This window comes from Pituophis catenifer, unplaced genomic scaffold, assembly GCF_029215685.1.
Source record: "Pituophis catenifer annectens isolate HBS135680 unplaced genomic scaffold, rPitCat1.0.hap2 SCAF_4, whole genome shotgun sequence".
NCBI lineage: Eukaryota > Metazoa > Chordata > Lepidosauria > Squamata > Colubridae > Pituophis > Pituophis catenifer.
The window spans coordinates 111,108,139-111,122,358 of record NW_027256884.1 but is presented as its reverse complement, the minus strand read 5'-3'; the positions used below and the strand labels follow the sequence as shown (position 1 = coordinate 111,122,358).

The following is a 14,220-nucleotide window of genomic DNA, read 5'->3' as shown; positions in this document are numbered from 1 at the left end:
GCTTACATCTTCTGCTATTCATTTTTAGTGTCACAGCATTAAAATAGCTTATAGAAAGAGTAATGGTAAATTAAATACTAGTATATTTAATTTTAACCTGCTAAATGGCAATGCAAACGTTAAGGTCGGCATTGGGCACATCAACTTCTCTTAAGGTAATACAGAGGAAAGATTTTGCAAAAATTCCTTCTCTTATGGCAATATTCCCTCATTCTGCCCAAATATCACTGGATGTATCTGTGGGGTAATATTTTCTTTATGCTATCTAATGCTGATACTACAGCCACCATTCCTTTTTTTAGGAGCTGATGACTGGAAATAAAACAATGCAGATTTCATGGTGTCCCTTTAAGCACTATGAATACAATATAAAATATACATGCTCTGTAATAGTTGTAATTGATTATAGTGCACTTGAAAGTTTTTGACTAATTTGTAGAAATCTAAGACAGTTGCTTTTAAAACTGAAGTTTCTTGAGCTTTCCCATCATTTCTTTATGCTGATCCCACTTGGCCATCCCTGCCTTTGAAAAGAAGTCATAGAATGAAATATTTGATACCTTGAAATAGATGGGCCTGATTCAACGTTACAAAAATAAACTGTAAAGATGGTCTTCAAATCTCTGCTCTCCACCACCGATGGATATAAAATAGTATTTGTGACTATCAACAAATACATACAGAGGGTTCTTCCACTCTGGAAATGCAAGGAAATATAACCTACAGCCACTTTTCAAAGCAGTATTCTCTGTGCACTCTGAATATCATTTTTTCCAGTGGTGGGCAATCAAAAGCCTAGTAATAGCTTAGAATTTCTCTGTGTAAATCTATCAGTTGAGACATCTCCACTTGCTTCTTGAACTAACACCTTATTTTTAAAATTAAAAAAAACTGAAGGGTGGCAAATTTATTTTATTAAATGTTTTTGTAGCCTGCCCCAAGGAGAAAAAGCAAAAAACTACAATAGTAAAATAAAGCAAAAAGCCCCAACCAATACAAGCAAACATTCCTATGGTAAGGGCCATTCAGTTAACTAGGGAAACAAATGGGAATAGTAAGGCATTACTTCCTTGCAAAATGCAGGAGGGGTTGGGGGTCATACTCTATCTCTGGAAAGTCAGTAAAGGAGGAAGCTACCAGTGTGAAGGCCTGTAAGGTATGTTTGTATCTGCTGAGAACTGGTGGGGTACAGAGAATGGATTCTCAGCAGGCCTTCACTAGATATTCAGGCTACGTTGAAATTCAATTCTAGCAAGACACTGGCTGACTTATTCCAGCACTGTATTGTATAGGGCAGTGATGGCTAACCTTTTTGCCATGTGCCAAAAGCAGGGGTCGCAAGGTGGGGGATCACACACATGCGTGCCCACACCCGTAATTCAATGTGCCCCCCCATAAATGTACACGCGACCCCCCCTGTGCTCCCCCCTGCTTTTGGCACATGATGGCACGGTGGGCCTGGTAGGCCCATTTTTTGCCTTCCCCATGCTCCAGAGCCTTTCTTGGAAGGCGAAAATAACCTTCCCCATCTCCTGGAGGCCCTCCGGAGGCTGGAAACAGCCCATTTCCTGACTTCCGGTGGGCCCAGAAGGCCCAAAAATCAGCTGGCCAATGCACATACGTGCACTGAAGCTGAATTAGAGCAACGCTTGCGTGCCCACAGATATGGCTCCACGTGCCACCTGTGGCACGCGTGCCATAGGTTCGCCATCACGGGTATAGGGCTATAAAACAATACTCAACACTTTAGCAAGGAGTCCAAAACTTGATAACCAACACAGCAACCTCAAAACTGGTGCTACTGTATACTGGCAGATTGTTTTCCCCCAGCAATCTAGAGGTTCAAATTACTACATGTAATTCAGCTAGATCACTGATGAATCTAGGACACATGACATGGCATGTTTTAGGTGAAATGCCAACATTCCCCAAAAGCCAATAACTTCTCAAAAGCATGCATGATTTTCAGAGGCTATGGAATGGGATGTATTTTCACATGGCCTCTGGAGCCTCCAGCATTCACATAAGGGCTGTGCTCTCACATGGCATCCAAAAAGCACGCAAGAATAAGACGTGCTTTCGCATGGTTTGCAGAGGCAGCAGAACAGCATGCTCCAAAGCCACTTCCAAGAAAAGCCTTTTGCGACCAAATGCAGCCTCAGGTAGGCCCCATGGGCCTGTCAAGAGAGAATACCACCTGATCACACTATTCCCCAAGGCTTGTGCACTTTGGAAAACAGCAAGTACTGAAGTTGTGTTCAGAGTGACCCAGTAGGGAGGGGAGCATGGAAAATTTGAGAATGTTTGGCATCACTAAGATGAGTAATAATTGGGGCATGCCAAAATCAAGGTAGGCTTACCTAGGTAGAGTCTTACCTGGTGCATTAGCTAAAATTGGCTGAAGTACTTATCCTGTCACAAAGTTCACTTGGTGCTTAAGCAGCATCCTAGATCTCCATGTCACAAAACTCTTCAGGAACAATGCCACTCAGAATACCAGAATCATTTATTGGATTGCCACATTGTTTACTAACAAATTGCAATTCCAGTAGTATTTGAGCTTGTTTGACCTTATCCAAACCCTCCAAAAGATTTGGATAAGGTCCAAAGACAAAAGTTCAAGATCTCTAAATATTAGTTTTCCCAATGTTTCATGCAGACGTTTATAAACATAGGTGAGGGCATTGAGTTCTAGTGTTTCCAATTTGAGTATTTGTGGATAAAAGCTGTCCTCCCCGTATCTACTAGTGAACTACATAGAACCACGATAATTCAGTACCCCAACCTTTGCTGGTGGTCCATGTTTAACAGTACTGAATTCCAAATGTCCCACCCACCCATTCCACAAGTTCTGATGCTCATTCACAAGACTAACTAGAGTTGTTTCAGTCCCACAACTGGGCCTAACTGGGACCAGTTGAAATATTCTGTTTTCTACAATTGGTTCCCTAAAAAGGGAAAGTTGAAGACTGGTTGAAAGTTATCCATCAGCTGAATCAAAGGAAGACCAAGAAAAGGCACACCACTGCTGCTTTCAAGGAAAACAGCATTTTTTATTCCCTCTGAATCCAACTAATCACCAGCTAGTCATCCAAAGGAACCAGGCAAGTATAATCAAGCCGACAGATAGGACTGCTTGAAGTACAAAGAACATTACCCACTAATTTGATTTCTGTATATGAATTGTACATTATTGTGACTGTTGTATGGCTGCAGTTGTTTTTAATAACCAAGAGAAAAAAAAACCTCAGCACTGGCAAGGCAAGCTGCTGAATTTAAAGAGAGCAAATTCCACACTAGCGCTGATTAAGTTACCTAGCTAGGTAATGAAACATCTGTAAGCAAAACAACCAAGCTCAGCACCAAGGACTCTATTATATATAGAGATCCTTGCACTAGCACCGTGATGGCGAACCAGTGGCACGTGTGCAGGAAGTGGCATGCAGAGCCACCTCTCTGGGCACGCCAGCTGTCACCTGTTGCTCTTCCAGGTTCCAGCGCACAGCTGATCTTTGCGCACAGGGGAGCGCCGGAAACAAAGAGCAGTTCCCTGGTGTGCATGCACGTGCCAGGAAGCTGAGCTTCCATTTTCTTTTGGTTTCTGGCGCGCATGCACATGAGAAAAGAAGCTGGCCGGCACACATACACACGCTGGAAACTGGAAGCTCAGCTTCCGGGCACTTACATGTGTGCCAGGGAGCTGCTGCTCTTCCAGTTTACGGCGCTCTCCCACGTAATTACTTTCTTCCAAGGCTACTCCTATAATAGGATTTGTAAAATGTGAGCTATTGTAAAATATAGAAATCACTATTTTAATGCTAACACACAAAATGAAAAATGAAAATGAAGGAGCAAGCATAAACTAATTTTGGAATCATTTAATGACTGAACATTTACATAGTTATCACAAATACTCAATTCAAGCATTGATCTTATGCAGATATAGGTTTCCTCTTCAGTTTCACAGGAGCAATATATTTGATCAAGTAATGTGGGGCTCTCTAAGTTTCAAGATGGATTCTTCAAGCAAAAGCTGAATGAAGCTGTATTCCAACCTTTAAAAACAAATAGTCCAAATAAAATATATGTCAATTCGCAAAGATTTCCCAACCTGACAATATAATTATGAATAACTTTTAATGTGATTACATCTTCAGTACATTTTGTTCTGATGAACGTATACTTTGATTTAGTAGTTGAAATGGTTTGAGAAATGCTTTGTGTGCATTGCCTAGACCAGGGGTGTCAACTGATGTCCCATGGGCCAGTTGAGTCACACTCAGGCCACACGCACCCCAGCTCCGCGAAGGGGAAAAACATTGTGAAACATCACATGACACGATGAGTTTGACACCTGTGGCCTAGACATTTGTTTAGCCCCACGTTACAACTTTCAGAAGCATAAAGTGATTAGAAATAAACATGAAGCTATAATTGGAATATGTACTTTAGGGCTAGTCTCTTCCATGTGGTTAAAGATGATATACCAAAATCTGATATTATCTCCTATCTCGGAGGCCTGAATCAATTTTTCTCAGAGATCTTTCTGCACATTTTTTTTTAATTTTTCAGTAGGGTTTTATACTTCCCCCCCCCTTTTTTTTTCTCCCAAAGATTTCAGCAATTGCAGACAGCCTTTACTCTTATGTAATCTAAAATATTCAATTATGGAGTACTACCCTGTTTCTAAGACCCAAAATTCATCAGACCCGGTTTTCCTCCACTGTTCATTCCTTTCTCAACCTGGTTTGGCTACATTTCCCACCATCCCTATTCAGCATGGCTGTTTTCAGTTTAAAGACATAGGAATTTGGAGTAGCAAATTTCTCCTTAAATGCCATACTTCTCCCTTTAAACATTATTACATGGAAAATCACTCTTAATGAAAAAAAATGACTGGCATTTTTATGCCATAGTATTCTCATTCCTAATTGAATAGATAGTTACTTTGAAATTTTAAAATGGTGTCCTCGTTGTAATCCTGGTCGCTTTAATGATTACTGTTCTTAAGATGATTCCTCTTTCTCAATACAACCACAAGATCACAGTTGCTTGTTTAATTCTGCATGGTACAAGTGTCCTGAAAAACATTCAACACGTCGTTATTACATTTCAACCATGATAACAGAGGTGGGTTTCAGCAGGTTCTGACCAGTTCTGGAGAACTGGTAGCGGAAATTTTGAGTAGTTCGGAGAACCAGTAGTAAAAATTCCGACTGGCCCCGCCTCCATCGATTCTCTGCCTCCCAATTCCCAGCTGATCAGGAGGAAATGGGGATTTTGCAGTAACCTTCCCCTGGAGTGGGGTGGGAATTGAGATTTTACAGTATCCTTCCCCTGCCCTGCCAACCAAGCCCCGCCCACCAAGTCATGCCACCCCCACCAAGCCACATCCAAAGAACCAGTAGTAAAAAATTTTTGAAACCCACCACTGCATGATAACCTTTATAAATCTGATGGGATTTGTGGGTGTTTGACTGGCTGGGGGGGCGGGGGGGGCGGAGAGAGAATAAATCCATTCCTTTTTATTTGGCTTAATCCTGATGGTGCTATTGAAGTATTACTTTCTACTGTTAAAACTCAGACATGGACACCAAAATTAATATTATATAAGACTTCCATCTTCTCCCTCATGATGTTCAACATTTACATGAAACTGCTGAGGAGTTAAGCTAAAACTTTCCAGGGAACATCGTCAGTATACAGAGATTCCTAAATCTACTGCACTATGTTATCTAACATCAAAAAAGTGACTGAATATTCCCAGAGTGATGATTGGTTCAGATGAGGAAGAAGTTAAAATAAAATCTAGGCCAAATGAAGGTGATGTTATTAAATAGGAAACTACATTAAGATGAAGTTTAGCTTGCACTGAAAGAGGTTTCACTGCTCTGAAGAAATATACCGACAGTCTAAGTATGCTCCTACAATCTCAGTATTCCAGTAAATTTAAAATAATTTAAGAGATTAAAAACTCTTGCCCCAAATACTCCCTTATTTATTTATTAAATTTATATGCTGTCCATCTCTCCTACAAGATAACTGGGCTTCCTTCCAGGTGTATATGCAGGATATGGTTAAAAAAGTCAAGATGGAAGCAACAACGGTGCAACCGAAGCTACTCCTTATGGGTCACATGAGTAATGCAATTAAAAAAATGGGGAGCACCATTTGTACCATTGGTGGCCATTTTGACTTTTCTGATGATGCCCCCTGGACACCCCTGTTCCTTTCAAATATGTTTTCCAATGGGACCCCAATATATTATGGATCTTGTTCTGTCATTCAGCTGGTCACCCTTACCAGTGAGGAGTATATAGCAGCTTCTTGCAGAAAAATGATTGCTTCTGGGCATAAATTGAGCATTGAGAAGCTTCCACATACCATTGGTTATTAAGAGTTGTAAAGAGAAAACAAAAGATACCTGAAATATTATAAAGAATTCGTCCTTCCCAGGTGATTTTGCATCTTCAGCCATACTTCAGAATCTTAACAGTTTCCTAGAAAGATATTTAATTACACCTGGTTAAATAAAGTATTTTCATTGTACGTTGTTGACTATACACGTTTTACTGTAATCTTCAGTAATTTCTCAAAGTTCATCTAAGAATTATCTATTGCAGATGAAATTAATCCTTCTGGGAGGTGGAGTATACAGATTTATGTAAAACTGAAAATCCATTTCTATCCCAAATAAAAATATAATTTTTCTTCTAAATACTAGGACTTCAACAGTGAAAAGCAGCTTGCCACTTTCCTTATAATTTGGGAATGCTCTGCATACTCTTCAACTCATTCATTTCCCCACCATCACCCTTCCCATGTATACCTGAAAAGCTGACAAGGTTCTCCTCAAACATATTTAGAAAAACTGATATACCTCACGTGTTCTGCTCAAAAATTAGGACTGCATCAAAACATTCAAAAATAGGATTATATAAAGTTGGAAGACAGATAAAAAGTAGTATTTTGTATTGTAATAGTGCTCTTCTTCTATTAATAAATGACTAGGAAAAAAGATAAGAGTTAAAACATTCCATTGAATTTGGCTTAGCATGCTGATCTTGGAAGCTGAGTGGGAGTGACCAGGGCACTGCAATTTCTAAAACAATTGTTGTGTAATGCTGCCAAGAAAGCACTTGGTTGCAGTTGTCAAGAACTGAGCTCAACTCAAGGATCTCTTTTAAAAGCTCTATGTATTCTGTTCAAAGCCATATAGACTGCAGAATTTAATAAACTAATTCTCCATTTCTAGAAGATTTCACTGCAAAGAGAAGTTTGAAAATGTATGGGAAAGAATAGTGATCATTGGGTCAGAAAGCAGGACGCTGCCCAGATACAACACTAGCAAAAGCAGAATTCAGTAAAATAATTGAATATATATATATATATATATATCTAATTTAAATGCAATCATATATTAAGCACTGAATCCAGCTTTTCTAACCACAGAATCAATGTTTAAGTAATACATATAGCCCCAATTCAAGCAATACAAACTTCCTTCACTTCTTTTATAACCACAATTTTTGGATTTTAATTTCCAGTCCAGAGTACAATTAGGAATTTTACTTGCAAATAAGATTCACAATTAAAGCAATGTTATTAGATAAAAAAATTGAATAAACAGATTTTGTAATTTAAAAAGAAAACTAAATTTGTTGTTTTTATGAAACTTAAAATTACTATTTTAGATTTAAGTATGGTAAATGTTTAAAATTTCAATTTAACAATATTAATTGGCAAAATTAATTTAAACAATTTTTAAGATTTTACCCTGAAACACTGGGTACAGTCTATGATGTCAATATTTTAAAATATCAATTTAAACACAAATAAAGTGATCAAAGTTGTTTAAAGAAAGAGCTCCACTTTAAAAGCAGCAGGAACACTAGATAGAAATCAAATCTGAGGTGTTTAATCTGTGTCAGTAGGAAAAGGGGCTCTTTGGCTCCAGCAAATATTAGCCCAAGGTTAAAATAGTAAGGATTCAGTGCAGTTACCATTAGGGTGGTAACTATAAATCTCAGAGTCTGTTCATTCAGAGCAAGACATACGCTTCCTCCCCCCACGCTGTACTCCAAAATGTCTTAACATTATAGCCATGGGTTGTATGTATGCATGTATTCATGAGTGCATAGTATGTACATATGTAATTGTGTAACTTCCAAATATAACAGAAGGATAAGTTTTCCATTGTGATCTGATGCTGGGATGAAATCCCACCAATACCATTGAAACTGTCTGAAAAATGCTATAACTTACTTAGATACTATTTATCTAAGTGTTGGGTTTGTCCAGTTGAGGTAAGTATCCAGCAAATCAAAATAAGGCAAATACGTCCCTGCTTCACAACCGATAGTCATGTAATCAAATACTGTTCCATCTTTTCAGTTAAAAAATAATGTAGCCCATTGTAATTGTAAGGAATTGGAGGTTGGAAGTAATGTTGAGTTATTTAATTTTGCTTACAATGGGGTTCCAACAATCCTACCTAATAAGATACATGGTAAACTCAATTAAAAGAGGAAAACCAAGACAATAACCAATCTACAGTTAACAAAGTTTCTTCAATGAACTCTGTATGTTGCTTAATTGCTAATCCAGATACAATATTAAATTAAGGCAAGTGCATTTTTTAATAAATTCTGCTATTTTATATATTCAATTTTTAAACTGCATTTATAATTTATCGTTTGTTCTTACTGAAATGTCGTAAATACCACTGATCATTTGATACTGCATTATGGTTAGAGAACCCAGCTGAGAAATGCTTAGTTCACATCTTTCTTGAATCATAAATGATAAACTGAGACCAACTATAACAATCCCAGCTCCCTACATGTGATATGCTAATAATACGTAAGTTTCATAATGTAATCAACAGAAAGCATATTCAGTGTGTTATCATGTTCGACTTTTAAAAAAAGTTTGCAATATCACTCCGTTTGACAGTGATCTCCAATATTCTAAATATAGAGTCTCTTCCTTCCTCATTTCAGGATTCATATTCGGAAAGCTATCTGGCATCCTCTCTCATTCTTATATCAATCCATTAAAATTGTTACCTTTTACTTGTAGCATTTCAAGCAACTGTATCCCCATTATGTCCTTTCCCGTCCACATTTTTCAACTTTATTTAAGGAGGATGGCGTATTTGACTTAAATCAAAAGACTTGCTGAAAGAGAGATATAGTCTGTTGCATGGTATTCCCTTTTGGACCAAATCATTTGTTTTATGAAGAAAGGGAACAAAATTGATTGGATACAATTATTTGTCATATTTCCACAAATTTCGAGTACATGTAGATGACAATTTCTTTAATTTTATTGCAGCAGGTATTTTCACTTTCTGTCAATAGTACTCTGCAAAATATTCAAATTCTTTCCTTTTTAAAAAAGAGTAAACAAATATGCATAATATTATCTATTTATTAAAGATATTTCCATTCCAGTTCTACATATATCCCCATCGCAGTACTCCCCTTTCAGGATTAGCAACAAGATACAGAGATGCAAAATAAGCACAAAAAATTTAAATGAGATGGAAGAGGAAATGAAACATATCTAAAACTAGTTTCCACCAATATCACTGATTTTTTGCAAACCAATATAGTGTACTTCCACATGTCCGTACACTAGTTCTTATACTACTTACTCTTACTTTTCCCCCAAGGTTTCTATATTCTATTTTAGATTTCCCACAATTTTTTTTCCTCTATTGAACCCTTTCATGCTTCCTTCAAATATTTGTTTTCCAATTCAGTCCTCATTCAAATCTCTTTATATGCCCAAACCATTTAGCATATTTCTCATATAATGGTTCATTTTTATATTCTGTAAATACATACATACCAGTTCCACACATGGTCATTCATTCTTGGGTCTTCAATGGTCTAATTACCTACTTTGTATTTCTTTTCTTGTCCCTACCCATCCATTCATATCCCCTAGCAGAACAATTTTTCTCTCGGATTGATTTCAGCACAGAGCAAGCACGTTTTTCCAACATTAGTATGTATCTATCATTAGTTCATGGATTCCTATTAGCATATATGATTTACATTGTGGTGAACATGCGTGTGTGTTTGTGTGTGTTCACCACAATGTAAATCATATACATTCTTACTTTCTGACCTCCGGTTCAGCCTTTTCATTCATATTTAAACTGCATTTTACCCTTTATAAGTTTATACTTTCTCTTTTCTTTCCGTTGCATAGATTTAAACACATTGCTTTTTTCATTCATTTCCATGTTTATGATTGTAGAACATCCCAAAGCAATTTACAGTAAACATAACAACTTTCAAAATAAAAAAAAAAGATAAAAACAAAGTAAAACAGAACATCTCTGTATTGGTACATCTTGATACCTCGTCATTTCATAATGCAGGCATCCATCTAGCGAAAGTCTAGTTGTGTATTGTTGCCAGAAAGCAACAGGCAAGCTAAGGAAGCAAGCAAGAAAACACTACGCTATCTAGAAAGAAGCAACCTGACTCCAGATATGAATAGTCAATCATGAGGAACAGTTAAGGCAAACCTATAGATTAGGGAACAGAAAAGTTAACTGTATGCCTAAATGGGAGATGCTTTCATGTGGATTCCTTCACTGAGCAAGGGATGGCATAAATGGCCCTTTATAATCTTTAAGCTTCTGTGAAATGAGAAGTATGCTCAGTTAAGTCTAATATGCATTTAATATACAGAGTATGGCAAGAACATCCAAAATTCTCTTATTTTATTTCCACTGCTTATTCCTTTATTGTGTACTAGTTATACAACTATCTAATGCTGTGGGGCTTTATCTGTGGCCCTCTAATCCTCTATTTTGAGAAAATACTTAAGAGTGCTTATCACAGCAGTTATGACCTGGTCACCAATGTACCAAAAAGAAAACTCATGGGATTTTTCTTGCCATTTTATTTCTACCAATTCAGTTTCATTTCATTTCTGTTTTACAAAGAAAGCAGTGAACTGCAGCCATTCATATGAAATAGGCATTCTTGGAAGGGGTGGGGGGGATCTGGAAAATGGGGATATACCAAATTTTAATAATTTTCCTCAAAATTAAGTTTAAAAAAAGTAAATCTGGAAAATGGGTATATACAGGTAGTCTTCGTCTTACAATCATTCGTTTAATGATTGTTCAAAGTTACAATGACACTGAAAACGGTGACTTATGACCAATCTTCACACTTACGTCCACTGCAACATCCCCATGGTCATGGGTTTAAACCCGGGTGTTTGCCAATTGACATGTATTTATGACAACTGCACTGTCCCAGGATCATGTGATCATCATTTGCAACTTTCCCAGCCAGTTTCCGAAAAGCAGCCAATGGATGAAGTCAGATTCGCTTAATGACTGCAGGATTCACTTATCAACTGCAGTTATTTGTTAAACTGTAGCAAAAAATATCATAAAAGGGGGCAAAACTCACTTAATTGTCTTGTTACCTGTAGCACTTTCTTATAATTTTCTTCAAAACTAAGATAAAGTTTAAATATTAAAAATAAGAGAGGGGAAATGTTTGCAAGGAGGTGTTTGCAAACCAGTGGTATTAGGTTTTACCTTAAGAAACATTGCTGAAATATTCTGAAAAAATATGCTGTAATGTAAGAGACTTAAATCTCTGAATCCCTAAACAAAGTTATTATTCCCTAAACAGATTACCCTATTTTAAAATTTCAGAAAAGATTTTTCCTGTACCAATATAGTCAATATCGTCAGTTTCAAATCTCACCTGATTATTTTAAAATGTACATAAAATTATCTAATACTGTATAACAGCACAGCAAAAAAACATTTCTACTGTTGTGGACTCTATAACAGAAGACAGAAGTACTTTATAAACTGGAAATATACATACATAATTTTTCACATGGAAAGGAACACTTGTACACTTTAATTAAGTGAAGAAAAAATTATATGAGGCTCAAAGAAAAATGACCTTAAGTTTATTGCATGTGCTTTTTAAAACTAAATTATCAATAATGAGCAAAAGCAATCATTCAAATTTGCATAATGTGTAATCAACTTACAACAGATGTTCAAGTGCCAAACACAGAAGCAGCTTTTGGAATGCTTAACCAAAAGCTAGACAAGCAAGTATGGTCCATGAGTCAGTATTATCTCCCTTCTCTTGCTTTATAACACAGTAACTGCAGATAATTTCAACTCATGGTAACAACATATGCTGGGCCTGTATTTTGCAACTAGAAGTTGGCTTTTATTTTGGAAATTATCCTAATTAATTGAGTCGAAGGAAACACATGAATTCATCTCAACATAAGTTGTATTCTATAAGTAAAGAAGAACATAGTGCAATTTCAAATATTAAAAACATCAGTAAAAATATGTGAGTAGCTAGTCAAAACTGTGTTTCAGAAATAACATAGGCCATGAAATAACATTTAACAAAACAGCATTTCAGAAATAACATTTTACAACATGAAAAAAATAATTGTGCTTTAGTTGGTAAATATATTTATATTTATATATGTGTGCCCTTTACACTAAAAATCCCTTGTTCCACAAAATAGCAACTGCAAAGTATAAATTAGGCAAGGAAAAACATCTGATACAATGTTATATCTTCTAGTGAATTATAAATTACTTGAGATATCTGTATTAGGAATGCCATTATAGCAAGTACTGTATGCAGTGTCTCAGAAAGGTTGTATTTACAGATAACAGAATCAATTTAGTCACTGTTGGACTAAATAAAGAAATGCTCTTTTACTCTCAAGAACATTTCTATTTCAATAGTTTAATTGTTTTCTGTGATTTCTTTGAATTAGGTACCATGTACATAGATTGGGCAGTCTATCAATATTATTTATAATTAAATGTTAATGTAAATACATTTGTAAATTAGAAAATTATTATTTTCAACGTGTATATATAATTAAAAATAACATTGTTTTCAGATTCTCATCTGTCTACATATCATAAAGATGTATAAAAAAATTAAAGAAACGTTTTGCCAAATGCTTTGCTTAAAAAATGGATCAACACAAAAGCAGAGATCTGAAGAACCTATCTACAACTTAATAAAGCAAGTATATCCAGCAACAAAAATATGATTTAAGAAACGTGAATTATATGATTAATCCTAGAAAAACAAGAATATTTGTGAGTCCAACCTACATGTTCAGAAAGTACAGGTAGTCCTCAATTTACAACCACTACTGAACCCAACATTTCTGTTGCTAGGTGAGACAGTTGTTTAGTGAGTTTTGCCCCATTTTACGATCTTTCTTTCCACAGATTGTTAAGTAACTCACTGCAGTTGTTAAATTGAAAACACGGTTAAATGAATCCGGTTTCCCATTGACTTTACTTGTCAAAAGGTCGCAAAAGGTGATCACATGACTCTCATCATTAATATGAGTCAGTTGCCAAGCATCTGAATTTTGATCCCGTGACCATGAGGCTACTGCAACAGTCGTAAGTGTGAAAAAAGGTCATAAGTCACTATTTTCAGTGCTGTTGTGACTTCAAACAGCCACTAAATGAACTGTTGTAACTTGAGGACTACCTGTGAAGACATTTAGGACCCTTTCTGGATACTTCCAAAAATGTCTCATGGGAAATAAAATTCTGCTCCTAAACATTTCACTAATTCGATCTCCTACCAGAACCGCCTGCCCACCATTTTGCTCACTGTTACTTAATGACATTCCAAATGAGCTTCTTTGGGAAATGAAAACCTCAGAAGACAGCATTACACAAACAGTAATCTACCAATTCTTGTCTCAATTCAATAAGAAATTTTCTGATATATCACATGTTTATAGTTATCGTATTTTTAAATGAAATAAAAGTGCTATTTATTCACAATACGTATTATGTACCATATGTATTTTTCATGTTAAAATTCATAAAAAACCATGAAATGTATTTTTCCCTGAATGTTGATAAATTGCATGTTGAAAGTAAACTGTGAACTTTGGAAGAAACTCCCTCAAATGGTGCCACTGTAATCACTTATCAGTAAAACACCTGATTTAGAAATTTAGAAAATTAATTTAAACAAACACATGATTTTTGCATTTCAATGAACATTTGAAAGACCTGGGTATATTCTGACATGAGCTCACACCTTCAGTATATTTTACTTACAATTCTTGATATTATTCTATTTTATTTATAATATTTTATAATTCTACTTATAGAACTATATAACAAAGGATAGAATCAAATGACACACAGAG

The 14,220-nt window shown here is 36.1% G+C and overlaps 1 protein-coding gene across 1 annotated transcript in view; it reads right to left on the bottom strand.

Annotated features, from left to right (window-relative positions):
- Window positions 1-3,862: 3,862 nt before the first annotated feature.
- PSPC1 (paraspeckle component 1) overlaps window positions 3,863-14,220 on the bottom strand; it is a 54,269-nt gene continuing 43,911 nt past the window's right edge. The window contains exons 7-9 of the transcript XR_011600355.1: window positions 6,425-6,500; window positions 4,948-5,080; window positions 3,863-4,055 (exon numbers count right to left, since the gene is read on the bottom strand). The gene's annotated coding sequence lies outside the window, so the exon portion shown is untranslated. The remainder of the gene's footprint in view (window positions 4,056-4,947; window positions 5,081-6,424; window positions 6,501-14,220) is intronic.